The sequence below is a fragment of the Rattus norvegicus genome, chromosome 19 (assembly GCF_036323735.1).
Source record: "Rattus norvegicus strain BN/NHsdMcwi chromosome 19, GRCr8, whole genome shotgun sequence".
In the NCBI taxonomy this organism is placed as follows: Eukaryota; Metazoa; Chordata; class Mammalia; order Rodentia; family Muridae; genus Rattus; species Rattus norvegicus.
The window spans coordinates 5,576,520-5,596,003 of record NC_086037.1 but is presented as its reverse complement, the minus strand read 5'-3'; the positions used below and the strand labels follow the sequence as shown (position 1 = coordinate 5,596,003).

At 38.2% G+C, this 19,484-nt stretch overlaps 1 protein-coding gene and 1 long non-coding RNA gene across 8 annotated transcripts in view; both read right to left on the bottom strand.

The window, feature by feature from the left end:
- Cdh8 (cadherin 8) overlaps positions 1-19,484 on the bottom strand; it is a 407,399-nt gene that overhangs the window by 305,947 nt on the left and 81,968 nt on the right. The gene's annotated exons all lie outside the window — the stretch shown is intronic.
- Positions 16,032-19,484, bottom strand: part of LOC120098600 (uncharacterized) — a 64,437-nt gene continuing 60,984 nt past the window's right edge. The window contains exon 2 of the long non-coding RNA XR_005496969.2: positions 16,032-19,484. This exon is cut by the window's right edge and continues 47,183 nt beyond it. This is a non-coding gene — a long non-coding RNA (uncharacterized LOC120098600).

Here is a 19,484-nt window from a genome sequence, read left to right as displayed (position 1 = left end):
CATAACATGACATTTTAATTTATTAGCATTCCAATTAAAAACATAATTTATCTATAACCTTCAAGTTTATTATTTATACTGCACCTTCTTAGTAGCTAATAAATCATTTGTAATTGACTATGATACCAAAAGCTAAGTACCAAGCCCTGCTAGAATGTAAAAATGACGGCTATGCAAATAGATCTGCCTCTCTTGCTACATATTAAGTTACAGAAAAGGCTAAAGGCTTTTAGCAATTTGTAGAAAGATGCAAAACAGTCTTGTGAATAGCTGTCACTAACTGAATAACTTCCATTTCCAGACAAATAACGTTACTTGTCACATTGCACTGATGAGAAGTATAGGTGACCAGAGTTTAAGAAACATGTTCCAGAGCCTACAGACTTGACATGACAGGGCTGGGATTCAAATTTGTAAAACCAGCTACTAAAACATAGAAGAGAAAACAAGTAGTAGTCTTCAGATTACAGTTTTTAGATTGTTTTTTTGCAAACAATGAAAGTCCTAAAAACAATACATCAACCTAACATTTCATTTTACATATATTCTCATATCAAATGCTGCATATCTGCAAATATGAGTTACCTCAGGATTCCTTTGCCTATATGTTATGACTTTCACAGTTAAGGTCTTATTTCTGGCTTGAGTTGGCTTCTACAGTGTGTATTCATTCGTAAGCAAGGTTAAGAGTTGACAAACGTGCTAGTAGTTCTGGCCTTCTACCGCCATGCGTGGGGGTGGGGGTGGGGAGGGTGGGAAGGTGTGGTTTATAGAACCTGGAATCCCGGAAGTGCCTTTGGACCTGAGGTAATGACACCTAACTCTAAACCAACTTCTTACAGGAAAGGAAAAAGGATTCTGTGTGGACTCCTCACTTTCTTTGTCTCTCTCTCTCTCTCTCTCAAAATTGCAAACCCAAATTTAAGGAGCCTGAGACCCTGACCAAAGAAACACAAGCATACTGATGATGAGCACATATTAACAGCCATATCATGATGGTATGAAAAGACACAAGATAAGAGAAGCTGGTGTAAACATAGGAATCTTGTTGCATTAAAAACACTAATTAATCTGTTTAAAAATTGCTACAAGAATATATAGTAATATCATGATTAAAAACTATTTTTGGATAGCTGTATCATATATAACTCATGAGAAAAACTACACAAGCAAACTGGATCCATCTTTGGTCTTTATTTTATTCCTGCGAAGACTGAAAAGATGATCTCAGTTATGTGGTGAGATTTCCAGAGAAGTGACCTAGAAATGTGGCTGATAGCTCTTTGTCTTTATTCGGGGAAGTTAAGATGTTTTTCAGAGTAGGTTGAAATTGCTCATGCTATGACCCAAGCTGATACAAATCATTAAAATTTTAAAATGAGAAACAAAGAAGAGTATTTGTTTCTTTATTCTCTTCTATGGTTTTGCCCCTCGTTCTTCTGTTTTCCATGCTCTTATTCTGGTATACCTATTACTTTGACTAAATCAAAGTATTCAAGCCCTGTCCATGCTTTCTTCAACTTCCCTGCGTTCACAGGCCCTTTCAAGCAGTTCTCAAACTCTGTATGGTGACCCTTTAGGATGTTGAATTACCCTTTCACAGGAGTACCCTTAAAGCATCAGAAAACATGTATATTTTCATTATAGTTCCTTAACAGTAGGACAATTACAGTTATAAAGTAACAGCAAAAAGAATTTTATGGTTGGAGGTCAGGACAACATGACGAACTGTATTAAAGTTTCACCACATTAGAAAGGTTGAGACCCTCCGATTGAGAGCTACTCTATTCAGACATCTTAGTTTATTGTATCATCTAGTTTTATGGTAAATGCTAGAGTCATTAGGGATGAGGGAACCTCAGTTGAGAAATTCTTCTAGAAACCTGGCCTGGGGTGAAGTCTGGAGTGCATTTTTAAATTAGTGATTGATTCACAAACGGCCAGTCTGAGTGGGTGGCATCAACCCAAGGCAAGTGGTACTGGGCTATGTACAAGTGCTATGTGGTACAAGTCAGTAAGCAGTATTCCTCTAGGACCTTGCTTCATTTCTAGCCCCTGGTTCCTGCCCTGCTTGAGTTCCTGTTCCGACTTCCTTAGATGATAGACTACGATAGGGGAGAATAATTCATATAAACCCTTTCCTCCCTAAGTTCCTATAACAGCAACAGAAGCCTTTACTATGGAATCTATCCTATCTTAGTCCCTAAAATTCAAATATATGCATTGAATCATATATACAGCATTGTTATTGATATGTTCACATAAATATGTAAAAAAAAATACACTGTTAATATGCTAAAAGCAGAGCTCTAACATTTTTTTTTACAGTCCAGCCATTACCCTCCTCCAAGTCACCCAACCCACAGTTGGTTATCCCATTCCTTTTCCCCTTGTCTGCAAGGCCCCTCCAGGCCTGCCCCTACTCCCTGGAATCTCAAGCCTCTCAAGGGTTAGGCACATCTCTCACTTAAGCCAGAACAGGCAGCCCTCTGCTATATGTGTGTCGGGGGCCTTGGACCAGCTTGTGCATGCTACCTTGTTGGGTGAATCAGTGTCTGAGAGATCTCAGGGGTCCTCGTTAATTAAGGCTGCTTCTCTTCCTATGGGGTTTCTCTTCTCTTCATGACTTTTTATCCTTCCATAGATACAGCCTTTTATCCTTTTTTTAAAACATAACTGGTAATATGTACAAAGAAAAGACTCAGAAATTCTAATGACCCCTAACTCTCAAACTATCAAATAAAGATGATTGCCCTGTACTTTCAATGGATCCCTGAACTTTGAGGTTTTTCTCATCTCTCTTGATTCCCAATTCTCAGACCACCAAAATATCTACTCTTGCCTGAAACCCCTAAGTCATTACATAAATATTAGTCTCTGACACTTCTGAGCCTATCACCCTGATTTGTCCTCAAAGTAACTCTAAAATATTTATGAAATATTTGAAATAGAACCAGTTACAAACCTTTGAGTGCTTTCCCACCACAGCAGGAAACTGACCTGACTTCATCCCCTAACCCAAAAATCCCAGGAACACCTGAGCCTAGCTCTAGTCTAACTCCATCACTATTCCTCCACGCACTGCGCACAACTCTGTAATTGTAATGAATTGATTAGTTCCTACCAAATTTCCCTTGTCCAATAGAGTGATGTGCATTACCTTTCCTACCCTTCAATGATCAGCAAATTCTAGTCCCTGATATCCAGCAGGGTGTCCTGCTGAGCCTACTTATATTTGACTGCTAAATCCATGAAAAAACAGGTGGACACAAACAGTGTTAAGAAAATAGAATTCTTATGAATTTATTTTCTACGTAATTGTGGGAGACAAAGTTCAGTTCATGGAACATTTTCCGGTCCTTTGGATGAGTTGGAGATTCTGCATAAGCGTTTGCAGGTCAATTTCCTGTCAAAATAATGCAGAGATTTGATCGAGTGATCAATCTACTCTCAAGTCAAACCCAGGATGCTCACACGAATGCTGAAAACATAACTACATCTAAGGAATTCTTTTTCAGACATATGAGACATTCAACAAAAGTCCTATTGAATGTATGTATGGCTCTATGTTCTCTATATTCCGTGGGCTTTCAAAATATTTCACTGGGAGATGGATTTTTTTGGTAACATCTCCTAAATCTAATAGGATGCCAGAACAATCAGCAGAGTGTGAATTTTATAGTAAGGCTGATGAGTGGATGTACACGATGAGAATGTACTCTGTGAGGTCCAGAGGCTGACTGACAGGCAAAGCTTCATATTTAGGATTCTGAACATAATATGAACAATTAGAAGAAGCCAGGGAGATCAATAAATGAGGACTGTGTTCATCCAAAAAGAAAACTAATTCACCAAAACCTATAGAAGAAAAATGTATATGGATAAATACAAGCAGGAGTGGTGAGCAGCAACATGTAAAGAAGGAACATGGACTCTGAGACCACACAGGACTTTCCAGGGTTTGCTCTCCAGCATCACTATGCATGAGTTATGTCAGAGCAGGTAACCAAGCTTTGCTTCCACAAATGAGAACAACCGAGGCCTGAAGAACACTGCTCATTGCCTCAAACGGGCACTGTGAGGCTGAAATAATTCAATCCTAGGTATGAAACATGTGCTGCCTGAGATTCTAGACTGAGTGGCCAATTACTCGTGCAAGGAGTTCTGAGACGCATGGGAGGATAGGGAATGAGTTAATGGTACAGAGAGATGCCCAAGGACAATGTTTGAATTCTGATTACCAGAGAATCTGTGACTCTTACGAATCAGAATTTAAGATACTTTTAACAGAAAATAATTTTCTTAAATGGTTCCCAGTTGCCTCTTTCTAAACACTTGGGGGAGGCAGCAGCTCAGGCAGATGTAGAGTATACAGCTATTAATATTGTCTTATTTTAACTACCTTACTTCATCTAAATTATTAGCACCTCCATTTATTTTTCTATTAAAACAGAAATAATATTGGCAGCTAAATAATTAACTTGGTTTAAGTATGAAATAATTTAGATGCATGAAATCATTGTATTTTAGAAGATGTGATATCAATACCTAAAAAAGAAATTGGAGCAATGTGCCAGGAATAGTTCTGGTTGCTCATTTCCAAGAGAATAAAAAAGGAGAGGGGTTCTCAATTGGAGGATATCTGTAAACTGCATATAGTGACATTAAAGAGAAAATAAATATACTTATTTATAATCATATAACTATGAAAAGAATATATGTGTTTTTTCACAGTTTATTTTACCACTTACATCACATAAAATGATACTGTCTGAGAAAAACAGTGTCTGTTGGATTTGTCATGGAAACATGATAGAGTGTACGTATACAAGACTAGGTATGCCACTCATTTGAAATGGGATTTTTTAAACATAATATTTTTTTATACTTTGGAAGTTCCATAAAGCTATATAATACATCCTTGTCATAATTGTATATCACTACCAAGATTCAAACATCCCAAGCATCCCCATCCCAATTTCTCCCCAATGTCATGTTTTCTTATCATTTTTTGTGATTAATAAACTCCTAAATCTAAGTATTGTTGGGAAGAATTAGGAGGTGTGATGTGGAGGGAGGAGGTATAATGCTGAGGGTAATCTTTGATGCTTTAAATGCCCATATCAAGTCCATTATCTCTCACTCTTTTCTCTGCAACTTGGCAAGCATGATAGGCAGCTCTCAGCTCCAGCTGCAGTACCATGCCCATCTGCTTCTTACTGTGATGACCATGATACAACTCGCTAAAAGTATAAATACATCACCAGTTACATACTCTCCTTGTGAAGACCTGCCTTCGTCCTGGTGTCTCTTCCCAGAAATAAAACAGTGCTAAGACTCCATTAAACTCCTATAAATTACATAGGATGAATACATACACAGGCTCTAAACCTAAAACTCATGTGACTAAGACCATGTGACCACAAATAATACAAAAGAGAGTTGGGAAACATCTTCCATTCCTAGTTAGATTACCTTTCAGGTGAGAGTTTGAAGCTGGAAGGATGTTTCATTTTTCAGTCCTGTACCATCAAGACCGAATTAAGGTTTTATTTAAAAAAAAAACTTTATTATCTGAAGGTTCTGGGAGTTGTTTAAAATCTACTTGAAGATAACATGAGATTACCTCTCAGGCAGGATTCTTCCGAAGACTAAGGTAGGAACAGTTGAGAAGAGAGTCCTGTCTGTGTTGACTGAACTGGCATCTAAGTGGTTGGTTGCAATATCAAATGCTCTCAAATAGTAGATGGTTATTGCTGCTCATAAACAAGGTGTGTAGGTGCAGAATCCTCATGCTGGGAGTCCTGCCAAAAAGCCAATTTCATTTAGTCTCCACATGCATGATTTAAAAAAGGGATTCTATTTTATCCATGCCAATATGTCACCATTCTCAACCCCAAAGGTTACCTAAATGTATGGGCCACATGGATCTGTGGGAGCTTCCTGATGGAAAGGTTAGCTGAAAATCCAAGTTTGTTCAAGAGTTAATAGCTTGCCTAGGAAGACCAAAGAAAAGCACGTGGTTGAGGAGGACAAACACCTTCTTTAGGAAATCCAAATCCAGAGATGCGTCTGCAAAGCCTGAGAGATTAGCTTCAAGGAAAACAGCTATTCCAAGACACTGAGGAGAAATTAGAAACCACCAGCTGGAGTGAATCAAGAGAAATATGTTGCTGAAAGGTGTTGGAGGAAGCTATGTACACAGAACCAGGCATTCTCTCAGCTTTTTCAGACATGCTTTTTTTTTAAATGTATTTTGTTTCAATATTCCCTCCATTTTTCTTCGGAATCCTTTACAAGGTGTAGAGTGAATGGCTCTAATGTGTGAAAAGGAACGTGATTGAAATGATGCTTTGTGATTTCTAATCATCTTAATACGTAGCAGGTAGAATAGACTGGAACACTTGCCAGAAGGCTGCCTGTTAAAGAAACATCACAAAATTGAGCAAAGTTTCCTATTTTGAAGCTTCTATAAAGATGAGTATTGCCATCAGTATTTGTGAGTGTATACACACTCTGACACACAGACCACATGAAGCAGACTCATGTCCAAATACATACAATGTTGGAGATAACAGTCACAGGATACGCCATGGCGGCTGAATTTGCCTCTTAAGATCTAAATTATCTCTCACAATTGCCAGAATTTATGAACAACACTGTGAATTGGTTTTCTATTTCTGTTAAGTGAAAATTATGTATACATATATGTGAAGGAACCATATGAATTGAAAATTGTTTATCTTCATGATGCCTTGCAGAATTTAAAGAAATCATTACTTTAAAAAATAACTGTACGCACTGAATTCTGGGAAAAGAGACTTATGGAAAATGAAAACCATGAATTTCTGAAGTAGGCATGCCAGGACTTGAAGACAGCTTCAAAAGTCTATGCTTGCATAAGTTTCTCCTTCCCCCACCTTTGTTAGGGTAGAAAACTGGGTTTAATAGGTATAGTCTTTGTTATATAATAAGTGTTCCACAGATAGTGGAGTTTTTTCCAGAAAATATTTCTTAATACATTTGTATTTCCCTTATTATAAGGATAAGATACAATTTGGAGAAAACAGGATTGGTTTGAAATGCAATTCCCCCAAAGTAATTTATCAAGAAGACACAATCTATACAACTATCTTCAGGTTTCTTATCTCCACAATTTGACCTCTTAAAAATACACATTGAATTAAATGGCAATATCCTGTTGTCTTGGCTCACATACAGACACAGAATTTATTGAAGACAAGAGAAATGATTCAGTTAAGATAAAGAATTAAACTGTGTGATCACTAAGACAGGTTAGATGAAGTCCTCAACTATCCTGTTTGCACTCAGTAGACCATTTTGCAGCGATGGATTCACAAATTTACTAAATATATTCTTGATAACATATTAAACTAGCTCTCTATTTCTCTAGAGCCAATAATTTTGACTTAGTAAAAAACAGTATCATTGACGGTACACAAATTACTTCATTCCGTTATTTTTATAAGGTGCAGTGCATTGTGCATTAGTGGGGTATGGTATGATTAATATTACATTGGTTATAAGGAAATGATAAAAAAATCTGACTTCTGTATGTTATGCATCAAATTTTTCTTTTCATGAGCACAGATTGATTTCAAAATGCATTGCCTATATCAGGAAAGCTTCTGAACATTCCCTAAGTCTATATTTTTATAAACGTGGAATCTTCTGTAAGTTCCATTTTTCCACTCAGAGATTGAAGACACAGGGAGTAAGTTGCTTTCATTTGCTTGAGGGTGTACAGTGTTATTCTTAGGATGATAAGTCACATAGGTCCCTGCCTCCAGCTTCTCATTCTATACTCAATTCTAACCTCTCAGAACACAGCACTCAATAGAGAACAAAGATGAAGGAGAACTCAAGTTTCTGATATTACAAATTCGAAGAAAGCACAGTATAAGGTTCCTCTAAGTGTTGCAGTGCCCTGCTTTTAAAACTTCATGCATGACAAAAAGGAATTGTTCTCATACCATGTGATTGATTTGTATTAATAAATGTTGTTCATTTATTCATACATAGTCTGATCATTCTGCCACCCAATTCTCAATTTCTTTCCTAAACCTGTCAGAACAACTTCTTTTCTGCATATTTTTTAATTAGATATATTTCTTTACTTACATTTCAAACGTTATTCCCTTTCCCAGTTTTCTGTCCATAAGCCCCCATCCCCTCCCTCTTCCCCATACAGATTTCCCATCTATCCCCTTTATTGCCTCCCTCATATTCCCCTGCACTGGGGGTCCAACCTTGGCAGGACCAGGGGCTTCCCCTTCCCCTGGTGCCCCAACAAGTCTATTCTCTGCTTCATATGCAGTTGGAGCCCTGGGTCAGTCCATGTACAGTCTTTCAGTAGTAGTTTAGTACCTGGAAGCTCTGGTTGGTTGGCATTGTTGTTCTTATGGGATTGCAAGCTCCTTCAGCTCTTTCAATTCTTCTTCTAATTCCCCCAAAGGGGGTCCTGTTCTCAGTTCAGTGGTTTGCTGCTAGCATTCACCTTTGTATTGGACATGCTCTAGATATGTCTCTCAAGAGAGATCTATATCAGGTCCCGTTCAACATGCATTTTTTTAGCTTCATCCACCTTATCTAGTTTTGGTGACTGTATATATATATATATATATATATATATATATATATATATATATATATATATATATATATGGGCCACATGTAGGGCAGGCTCTGAGTGGCCATTCCTTAAGTTACTGCTCTAAACTTTGCTTCCATATCCCCTCCTATGGATATTTTCCCCGTTTTAAGAAGGAGTGGGAACATCAGCATTTTGGTCATCCTTCTTGAGCTTCCTTTGGTCTGTGGATTGCATGTTGGGTAGTTCCAGCTTTTGCACTAATATCCACTTATCAATGAGTACATACCAAGTGTGTTTTTCTGTGATTAGGTTACCTCACTCAGGATGATATTTTCTAGTTCATTCCATTTGCCTATGAACGTCATGAAATCATTGTTTTTGATAGCTGAGTAGTACTCCATTGTATTGATGTCTGAATTTTGGATATGTCTAACCTAGACCATTTTCATGATTATGGATTTAGAAATGTCTGTTCCAAAGCTTAAGTCCAAGTGGATCAAGGACCTCCACATCAAACCAGACACACTCAAACTAATAGAAGAAAAACTAGGGAAGCATCTGGAACACATGGGCACTGGAAAAAATTTCCTGAACAAAACACCAATGGCTTATGCTCTAAGATCAAGAATCGACAAATGGGATCCCATAAAACTGCAAAGCTTCTGTAAGGCAAAGGACACGGTGGTTAGGACAAAACGGCAACCAACAGATTGGGAAAAGATCTTTACCAATCCTACAACAGATAGAGGCCTTATATCCAAAATATACAAAGAACTCAAGAAGTTAGACCGCAGGGAAACAAATAACCCTATTAAAAAATGGGGTTCAGAGCTAAACAAAGAATTCACAGCTGAGGAATGCCGAATGGCTGAGAAACACCTAAAGAAATGTTCAACATCTTTAGTCATAAGGGAAATGCAAATCAAAACAACCCTGAGATTTCACCTCACACCAGTGAGAATGGCTAAGATCAAAAACTCAGGTGACAGCAGATGCTGGCGAGGATGTGGAGAAAGAGGAACACTCCTCCATTGTTGGTGGGATTGCAGACTGGTAAAACCATTCTGGAAATCAGTCTGGAGGTTCCTCAGAAAATTGGACATTGAACTGCCTGAGGATCCAGCTATACCTCTCTTGGGCATATACCCAAAAGATGCCTCAACATATAAAAGAGACACGTGCTCCACTATGTTCATCGCAGCCTTATTTATAATAGCCAGAAAATGGAAAGAACCGAGATGCCCTTCAACAGAGGAATGGATACAGAAAATGTGGTACATCTACACAATGGAATATTACTCAGCTATCAAAAACAACGAGTCTATGAAATTCGTAGGCAAATGGTTGGAACTGGAAAATATCATCCTGAGTGAGCTAACCCAATCACAGAAAGACATACGTGGTATGCACTCATTGATAAGTGGCTATTAGCCCAAATTCTTGAATTACCCTAGATCCCTAGAACAAACGAAACTCAAGACGGATGATCAAAATGTGAATGCTTCACTCCTTCTTTAAATGAGGAAAAAGAATACCCTTGGCTGGGAAGGGAGAGGCAAAGATTAAAACAGAGACTGAAGGAACAACCATTCAGAGCCTGCCCCACAGGTGGCCCATACATATACAGCCACCCAATTGGACAAGATGGATGAAGCAAAGAAGTGCAGACCGACAGGAGCCGGATGTAGATCGCTCCTGAGAGACACAGCCAGAATACAGCAAATACAGAGGCGAATGCCAGCAGCAAACCACTGAGCTGAGAATAGGTCCCCCGTTGAAGGAATCAGAGAAAGAACTGGAAGAGCTTGAAGGGGCTCGAGACCCCAAAAGTACAACAATGTCAAGCAACCAGAGCTTCCAGGGACTAAGCCACTACCTAAAGACTATATATGGACTGACCCTGGACTCTGACCCCATAGGTAGCAATGAATATCCTAGTAAGAGCACCAGTGGAAGGGGAAGCCCTGGGTCCTGCTAAGACTGAACCCCCAGTGAACTAGACTATGGGGGGAGGGCGGCAATGGGGGGAGGGTTGGGAGGGGAACACCCATAAGGAAGGGGAGGGGGGAGGGGGATTTTGCCCGGAAACCGGGAAAGGGAATAACACTTGAAATGTATATAAGAAATACTCAAGTTAATAAAAAAAAAAAAAAAAAAAAAAGAAATGTCTGTTCCAGCCTAGGAAATTTAGAATATTGTAATTATGGTATAAGACAAATATTTCTTCAGTCTTTGCTCCACACTTTGTCTCCAAATGTCCTTTAGAGAGGAACCATTCTTGGGTTAAAAATTTGGAGAAGAATGGGTGGCCCCGTCCCCCAACTTGGTACCTTGCCTAACTTCTGAATATGGTCTCTACAGTTTCTCCTTCCCCTTTGTTGGACATTTAAGCTAATCTCATCTCAGTTAGGTTCTCTTGTTTACCTGGCATCTGGGACTTGCTGATGACTACCCCCAGTTCTCCATCCCCCATTGCTACACACCTCTGGTCAAATTCCTGACCATCTGTATGTCATCCCCATCTTAGCTCATACCTGATCCTGCCCCCCTTCATCCCTCCCACTCCTTTTTTCCTCCCAAGTCCCTCCCACCCTCTACCTTTTGTAAGTATTTTGTTCCCCCTTCTAAGAAGGACTGAAGCATTCACATTTTTATCATCCGTCTTGAGTTTCATTTGTTCTAGGCATCTAGGGTAATTCAAGCATTTGAGCTAATAGCCACTTATCAATGAGTGCATACCATGTATGTCTTTCTGTGATTGGGTTAGCTCACTCAGGATGATATTTTCCAGTTCCAACCATTTGCCTACGAATTTCATAAAGTCATTGTTTTTGATAGCTGACTAATATTCCATTGTGTAGATGTACCACATTTTCTGTATCCATTCCTCTGTTGAAGGGCATCTTTCCAGCTTCTGGCTATTATAAAGAAGGCTGCGATGAACATAGTGGAGCACGTGTCTCTTTTATATGTTGGGGCATCTTTTGGGTATATGCCCAAGAGAGGTATAGCTGGATCCTCAGGCAGTTCAATGTCCAATTTTCTGAGGAACCTCCAGACTGATTTCCAGAATGGTTGTACCAGTCTGCAACCCCACCAACAATGGAGGAGTGTTCCTCTTTCTCTGCATCCTCGCCAGCATTTGCTGTCACCTGACTGTTGGGGGGAGAGTGACAATGGGGGGAGGGTTGGGAGGGGAACACCCATAAGGAAGGGGAGGGGGGAGGGGGATGTTTGCCCGGAAACCGGGAAAGGGAATAACACTCGAAATGTATATAAGAAATACTCAAGTTAATAAAAAAAAAAAAGAAGGACTTAAGCATCCACATTTTGGTATTCCTTCTTGAGTTTCATTGTGGTTTGTGAATTGAGTCTTGGATATTCCCAGTTTTGGGGCTAATATCCAATTATCAGTGAGTGCATTCCATTTGTGTTCTTTTTTGAGTAGGTTATCTCACTTAGCATGATATTTTCTAGTTCCATCCAGCTGCCTATGAATTTCATGAAGTGATTGTTTTTATTAGCTGAGTAGTACTCCATTGTGTAAATGTACTATGCTTTCTGTATCTACTCCTCAAACATTAGGTCATGTACTAAAATTAAAGGAAATATTTTTTACTGCCAATGCTTCCTCCCCATGAATAAACAATGCCATGAGGAAAAATTGTCAGTCCTATAAGACAAGAGATTTTTGAGTTCAGGTTAGCCTGGACTTCAGTAGTTAAATGCTGTGTCAAACAGAGAGCAAATAGATGTGTATAGTCTGAGTCTTGCCTGGGAGAATTTGCTGCAGAGCATTCCAGATCTATTGTTTTCCTAACTCATCTGATTTCACCACAGGCCTTGCCCATAATAAATGTGAAGAACATACAGAAGGATTTTAAATCTCAGTCAAAACTGACCACCCAGTTAATGTCTCCTCAATAGGTGATACAATTACTATTGATCAAATACTTTTCACTATATTCCCAAGGTAGTGGGTGAGTTCCACTCTGAGTAACACAGGTAGTTTATAGTGTTGATGCAAAGAAATAGCAGCCCAAAAGTAGTTGTAGACATGCATTTAACACTGTTCAAGTATATCCTAAAGGTACGAAGATATTCTAAGTGGAAAAGTCATCTTTTATTATTGCTGTTAATGTTTTGACAAAAATAAAATGTGATTTGTAAAATTTTCTCCTTGCAATTATAAGATCAAACCTGATGCTAATGGTTACATAAATTATACTCCTCACATGACAATATAAGTGCACATTCTTTTGTTATTGTTATTATTTTAATATCAGGTTATAAGAGCAGTCTAAAGCATTTTAGAAACATCACCTACTACGTCCATCTTATGCCAAATCCCTGAGTGGCAGATACACATAACAGATCAGTGGACAAGAGCTCCGGTTATTCATTCTTTACACTAAAGTTAAAAAACAATTAATTCATGAGCTCAGTGCTCAACTCTGGAAACTCTACTCCATGTGACAGCTATCGGTGCCTCCCACCAGTGTTGAGTGAAAGCCAAATTTAGCTCCGTGAATCAAAACATTGCATCACTATAGAACGTGCTCCTTTCTCATGCCTGGCAGCAGGTTTAGCCCTGGATGGTCCTGAAATCAAGATAGTTCGGGGCCTGCAAATGAGGTTGTACAGTGGAATTATTGATAAACCACTTTCTGTCCATAAAGGATGAGCTAACGCACTCCTGGTAAGTGAGACAGGTTGTAATACAGGAAGCAAGGGTTTTGATCTTGAAGAGATCATTTTTTCCCTCCGATTTTCTGTTGAAAGATAGTGCTTCAGATAAGACAGAAAGTGGGGTATTTTTAGCTGAGAAGTAGCTCTTCTTAAGAAACACTCTTTTAAAGAAATATTGCTGGTGCATACAAGATTTTGTCCTACTTAGTAAATGTACATAGGAGTTCAATACTTGTTTGTCTGGTGAATCAATGTCGAAAAGATTAAATAATGGTAGTGCAGCATCACAAGGAGAATGTGTCTGGATGTGTGTCTATCTCACACACTGCTCCCGATTAAAGTGGCTTTGGGACAACATGGGAAACATCAAGAAAGACAAAGTATCAAAGTGGGAGATTACTTTGCCTTTAATTCAATAGGAATCAAATAGCATGATGCCAATTTAGAGTTTTATTCCCTGAAGTGCATCCAATTCACACAACTTATTGTCTGCATAGTTTGTGCATTGCAATTCACCTTTAAGTCTTTGCATGATGGTAAGAAGGGTACAGTTACAATAATGTTCTAGCTGCTGTACTGGGATGGGTACTTTATGCTTTGTCCTTATGCCTCATAGTACAGATACCCCTCAGTCAATCCTGTCAACCCAACTGGGAGAGCTTCCATTCTAGTATCTTCTCTCACATTAGAAACATAGCAACTCAAAGAACTTGAACGAATTGCACTACAGTGATCGTTTAGGTTGAAGACTCATGATTTCAAACCTAAAGCCCACTTCCTTTTCTGTTGAGACACATTTTTCTGCACTGGAGCTAAAAGCCTGAATGTGCTTCAGAACTACCATTATCCTTTATTTCACTGCAGCACTTTTTATAGGATGCTAACCATTCCTTTCATGCCTCTTTCTCCCGCTTTCCTCTGTACTCATTTAAAGGGATATAATTTCTCATTGAACCACTATGCTAAGCAATAGACTACTGCAGAGTCTTCCCACCAGGAGGGAATTTAATAATTTAATTATTTTATTATTTAATTTAATAATGAAAATCAATGGGAAAACAGGACTAGGGTCACAAGAATTTTCCAGCTTAGCTGGACGTCATTCATTGTGTAATGGATAGAAGTACTTGATGTGGAGAGAAATAGAATAAAGCTCCAAGGCAATTACATTTGCATAGCTCCCATATTAATCACAGTTCATAAGAGCTGAACTCTGACATTGACAAATAAATTTTTCTTAGAAATGAAAAAAATTATTCTCATTGTTAATGGGAGTTAAAATAAGTGCATTTTGATCACTGTTAAACAACAAGAAAATAAAAACAATGACAGCCAGTCAGTGAAGGTTTGCTGTTATAAAAGAAAGGTGTTGGATTTCTGATGATAATTAAGAATTTTCACTTCATAAAAATGTGTCAGAAATGGTTTATAAAGCAAAACAAATATTTTAAAGATCGGCAGTAAGGCTGGGATTGAGACTGATTGCTGAGATGGCAGAAAAAAGTTCAACATGAAAAACAGCTTATGTAGAAATCCCAGAAAATAATCTGTACCAAAGTAAAGAAATAAAACAGGTGACATGCATGTTTGAAAGTATTTCTGAAGGATTTCTACGTTCCAGAAATATGGATCAGACCAGCAGTGGCAACAATCATATCTTCTATTAAGAATCTACAGAATTCACCTTCTTTGAGCGAGGGAAAATACCTAAGTGCCCTGAATGAACGTAAAAGAGAAAATTATATATATATATATGTATATATATATATATATATATATATCTTTCTGAGTGAGTACATAGACCAACAAAATGGAAAAGACTATTTAGAACTTTGCAAAATCTCATGAATCTAGAAAACTACTGTGATCCTGTACCATCTAAATGACATTTCTCAAGAAAGTTCGTAATTCTGCTCCCCAATGTGGGACCTGAAATTTTACTCTCAGGGCCTGTGGAGAGGCCTAAATTGGTAAACTGCTTATCATACAAACCTGAACCCTGAGCCCAGATTACCTATAACCCATGCAGTAGCTAGACACAGTAATAGATATCTCTAATCCATGAAGATCTCCATGGAGAAAGGTTAGGGACAGGAGAAGTAACTGAAGTCCCTTGGCACAAGGGAGTAATAATGAAGAGAACATGCTATTGACAAGTTGGAAGCTGTTCTCTACATCTGCTCTATGGAAAGCACATGCTCTCTCTCTCTCTCTCTCTCTCTCTCTCTCTCTCTCTCTCACACACACACACACACACACACACACACACACACACACATACACACACATGAAGAAGAAAAATAAGAGAGAGGTTCTAATTTTAATTTAAAATTATAATACTGTTGAAATCTAGAGCTTATTGAAAGGTTTTAAGATCATAAAGTTCATGGCTGCGATTCTGTATCTTTGCTGAAGGAGACAATCACTCTTCATTTCTTTCATCCTGTGAGGACATAGGAAGAAGCTTAAAAGAAACCCTAACCAGACACCGGATATTTGAGTGCCAAGTTTATAAAATGGTGGGATATGAATATCACGTGTTTATAAGTTGCCAGTTATGGTTTTGTTAAGTCATCATTATTTTGTTATGGTGCCTAAGTGAACTGAGCTAGACATTAAAGAAGTGAGAAGGCAGATAAGCAAATGTATGTAAAATGTAGGTAGGATATATAATTTCTAGGCCAATTTGAGGACTTCTAAAATTCTCATTTTAATCTCTATCATATTATTTTCTCATATTAATATTATAAGTTATATTAGTTGGTATACAAGTCAATATATTAGCAGTAATTGTTTAATGGAAAAAAATCTCGTATTGTAGAAAGCACTGAAATTAAATTAAATGAAAAGGTAGACATGAATAAATAAACAGCAGCCACTAGAACCCTAAATCTCATCCAAGAAATCAATTTTATCATTGTTAAGAATTATAATGTGGTTAGGTAGGTGGTGTTGAAAAATGTGTGTTGAGTAGACTTTCTTCTTCAAATGTCGAAGAGTGAGAAATAAGTATAACTTGGAACCAAAACCTCTGTATTTTGTTTAAGTTTGTGATAAGTGATTCACAGAATCCTTTCAACTAGGGCATAATTGTCAATTACTAGATCAATGAGAGGCATCTTCCAACATGTCTGTTTCGGTTATGGTTTTGATATGGAATGCTCTTTCACAACGCCCCTATGGTGAAGGACTGCTCCTTACCTAGTGACATTACTCCTCAGCGTATTAATCCATTGATGATGACACAGACTATTAGGAAGTGATGGGTTAGAGGAAGCCAGTTAAAGGGGTATTCCTTTGAAGGGATTATTTTATATCTGTGTTCTCCCTCCGCCTCCCTCTCCATCTTCTCCTCTCTCGCCCCCCTCCCAAGTCATGTCCTGTGTTGTGTAGTAGTATCACGCTGATTGATATGCAGTGGCAATTTTTATACTGCATGTCCTTTATCCAGGATGCTTTTGCCTAGCCACAGCCTAGTTGCAACACAGCAACAGACCCTGGGCTGAATTTTCAGAGTCGGCCATGCATAACCACCTCTTCTTGCTCAGGTATTTTATCACAGCGACGAAAGCCTAATGTCCCTTCTTATAGCTCAGTAAGGTTCACTTCAAAGTGCTTTGTCCAGTTTTTTTCTGTACATTGTATACACCAGAGAAACAAACCTTAGGCATGGTACGTGTCTGTTACATAATTTTTAATTTCTCTGTTGTTATTTCTTGTCAAAACGATTCCTTCAATAATAGTAGTAAAGTTCGTTATCTTTCTAGTTATCTTTAAAAAGAACTAGAACTAGTTTTAAATGACCTTTGATCTCTAGTGTGTAGGTCTAAACTTCTGATGTCTAAGTGTCTGATAAACATTCAGAACAACGTTGCAGGAAAAAAAATTGAAAGTATTTACAGCAAGATATTACTCTTTGATTGTCAGAAATTCAGACCCAATCATTACCTCTACTATAAATAGGGGTTACAGAGATGCTCCAAGGTTGACCAGCATTTACTTCTCTTGCAGAGGACTCAGGATCGTTCCCAGCCCCTACATAGTGACCACAACCACTATAATTGGTTCTCAGGTTTGGGGGAATATGATGCCTTCTTACTGACATGGACCCCTGCCTTCACACATGCTTAGACAAGCACTTAGGTACACATAGGTAAAAAAATAACTAACTGAATAAATAATAAATGGAGAAATGAAAATATAATACTGTACATATCTATGAAGCTAAACTTTGTTAGGAATAGCACTCAGAGATGATAAATAATTAGCTCTATTACACTGCGATTCAACAATTACTTTCCAAAAGTATATTTTGACAACTCAGATGAACTTTGACTATTCCCGGATGGATATGCAATACAGTTAAAGGAATTATACAAATATGCTCTAGACCTAGAAGTCCATAAGAAATTGACTTCCGCCTAATGACCATGCTGCTCTCTACTGCAAAATACTGATATTGTGTGACGTAAATTGGTTTTAATTTTTATCTCATGAAGACAGCCTTAATCTACTGTATCACATTTGTTTTAATTTGTCACTAGTAGCAGGGGTCTCTTTAGCGCCATTAGTGGTCGCACAAAACCGTCAGTGTATTTGAATAGGAAAATAAAGCAAGATGGAAGCTTCGGTAGAGAAACCCAGTCAACTCCACTTCATGTCTGCCCCTCATAAAGACAAACAATGAGTCCCGCTGGCCTCCTGAGAATAAGGATCTACTGGGCTCAGGTTCTGGCAAGGGTTTGAACACAAGAGCCAGATTAGGAAATGTTCACTGGTGGCTCATCCTGGTGTCACAGCTGCCACATGAGAGGGAGTGTCCTGAGATACGCAGAAGGTCTATTCCAAAGGGCTGAAGTCATTGAGTGTGGTTGGAGAAATGGTTCTACGCGTTAGAGTAGCTACTTTTTAAGCATGGGGCCCTGAGTTTCTGTCCCCACCACTCATATCAAAGCAGGCATGGGTGGCTGAAGGAACAACGGCAACCTCAGGGGCAGAACTAAATGGATCTCTGGGGATTGCTGGACCTCCTGCCTGGTTGGGAAATGAGAAGCTCCGGGTGTACACACACCCAAGAATAAGCCACCGCTGAGACACCAAAATAAAACAAAACAACTTTAAAAGAATAATTGTAGCTAGTGTATTAAGGTTTATGCACTAGTATTTGAGAACTATAAAATATTTAAATGTTTAACATTCTTTAATTATTTACATATGATTTATACAAACTAGCATCTGACCAGTAGTTTGCTCAATTACAACACACATATACATTTCCTTTAACTATGTGTAAATAAACCTCTATGTTTAAATAATTGTTTCTTAACCTTTGGGAGATCATATATCAGATGTTCACATTATACTTTATAAGAGTAGCAAAATCACAGTTATGGAGTAACAAGAAAATAATTTTATGTTTGGGGGTCATTGCGATATAAGGAACTATATTAAAGGTTCACAGCATTAGGAAGATTGAGAGCCACTGTCCTAATAAGAGTTATTCCGATCCCATTCCCTGAAAGTATTAATTTCATAAGAGAATAGATATTTTTGTGGTTTGCTTTAAATCAGACAAGAGAATCCCTGCAATAGCAACAGACTCACGTGGCAAAAATCTTAAAAGTGAGCTTAAAGAAAATGTCTGCAATTGACTCAAATAACCATAGACACCAATAAAATCCGTCTCCATAAAAGGGGGATAGAAGTAAATGCACATTGTGTTTTATTATATTCCTTAATGTTATCTAATTTCCAAACAACAGAAGCAAGGTAATACAAATTCTATTTTATGAGGGCAAAGTAAACCTAGTTTGCATAAGCATAAAACAGTATCTATTTTTACAGTAAAAATACCAAGTCCCTGAATAGCACTTTCATGATGCCGCTTAGCAAGTTTGTACTTCCTTGGCAAGAAGTTCCTTTGCTTCTTCAGTAGAAAACAGAAAGGGGAGGATATAAAAAGCTACATAAAAAACTCAGTCGTCAGCACGGCATTCCGGTTTCACTCTTGTTTTCATCGGTATTGGTTTGGATCTCCCTGAACCCACAGAGGTGGTCAGGAATCACTTCAGTCAGGGGCACTGTAGGGTCCTTCAAGCTGATATCACTTGATTAGCTGCATTGTCTCTGACCCACTTTCATTTTTCTTGTGGTCAAAACAGCCCATGTTAGGTCATTTTTC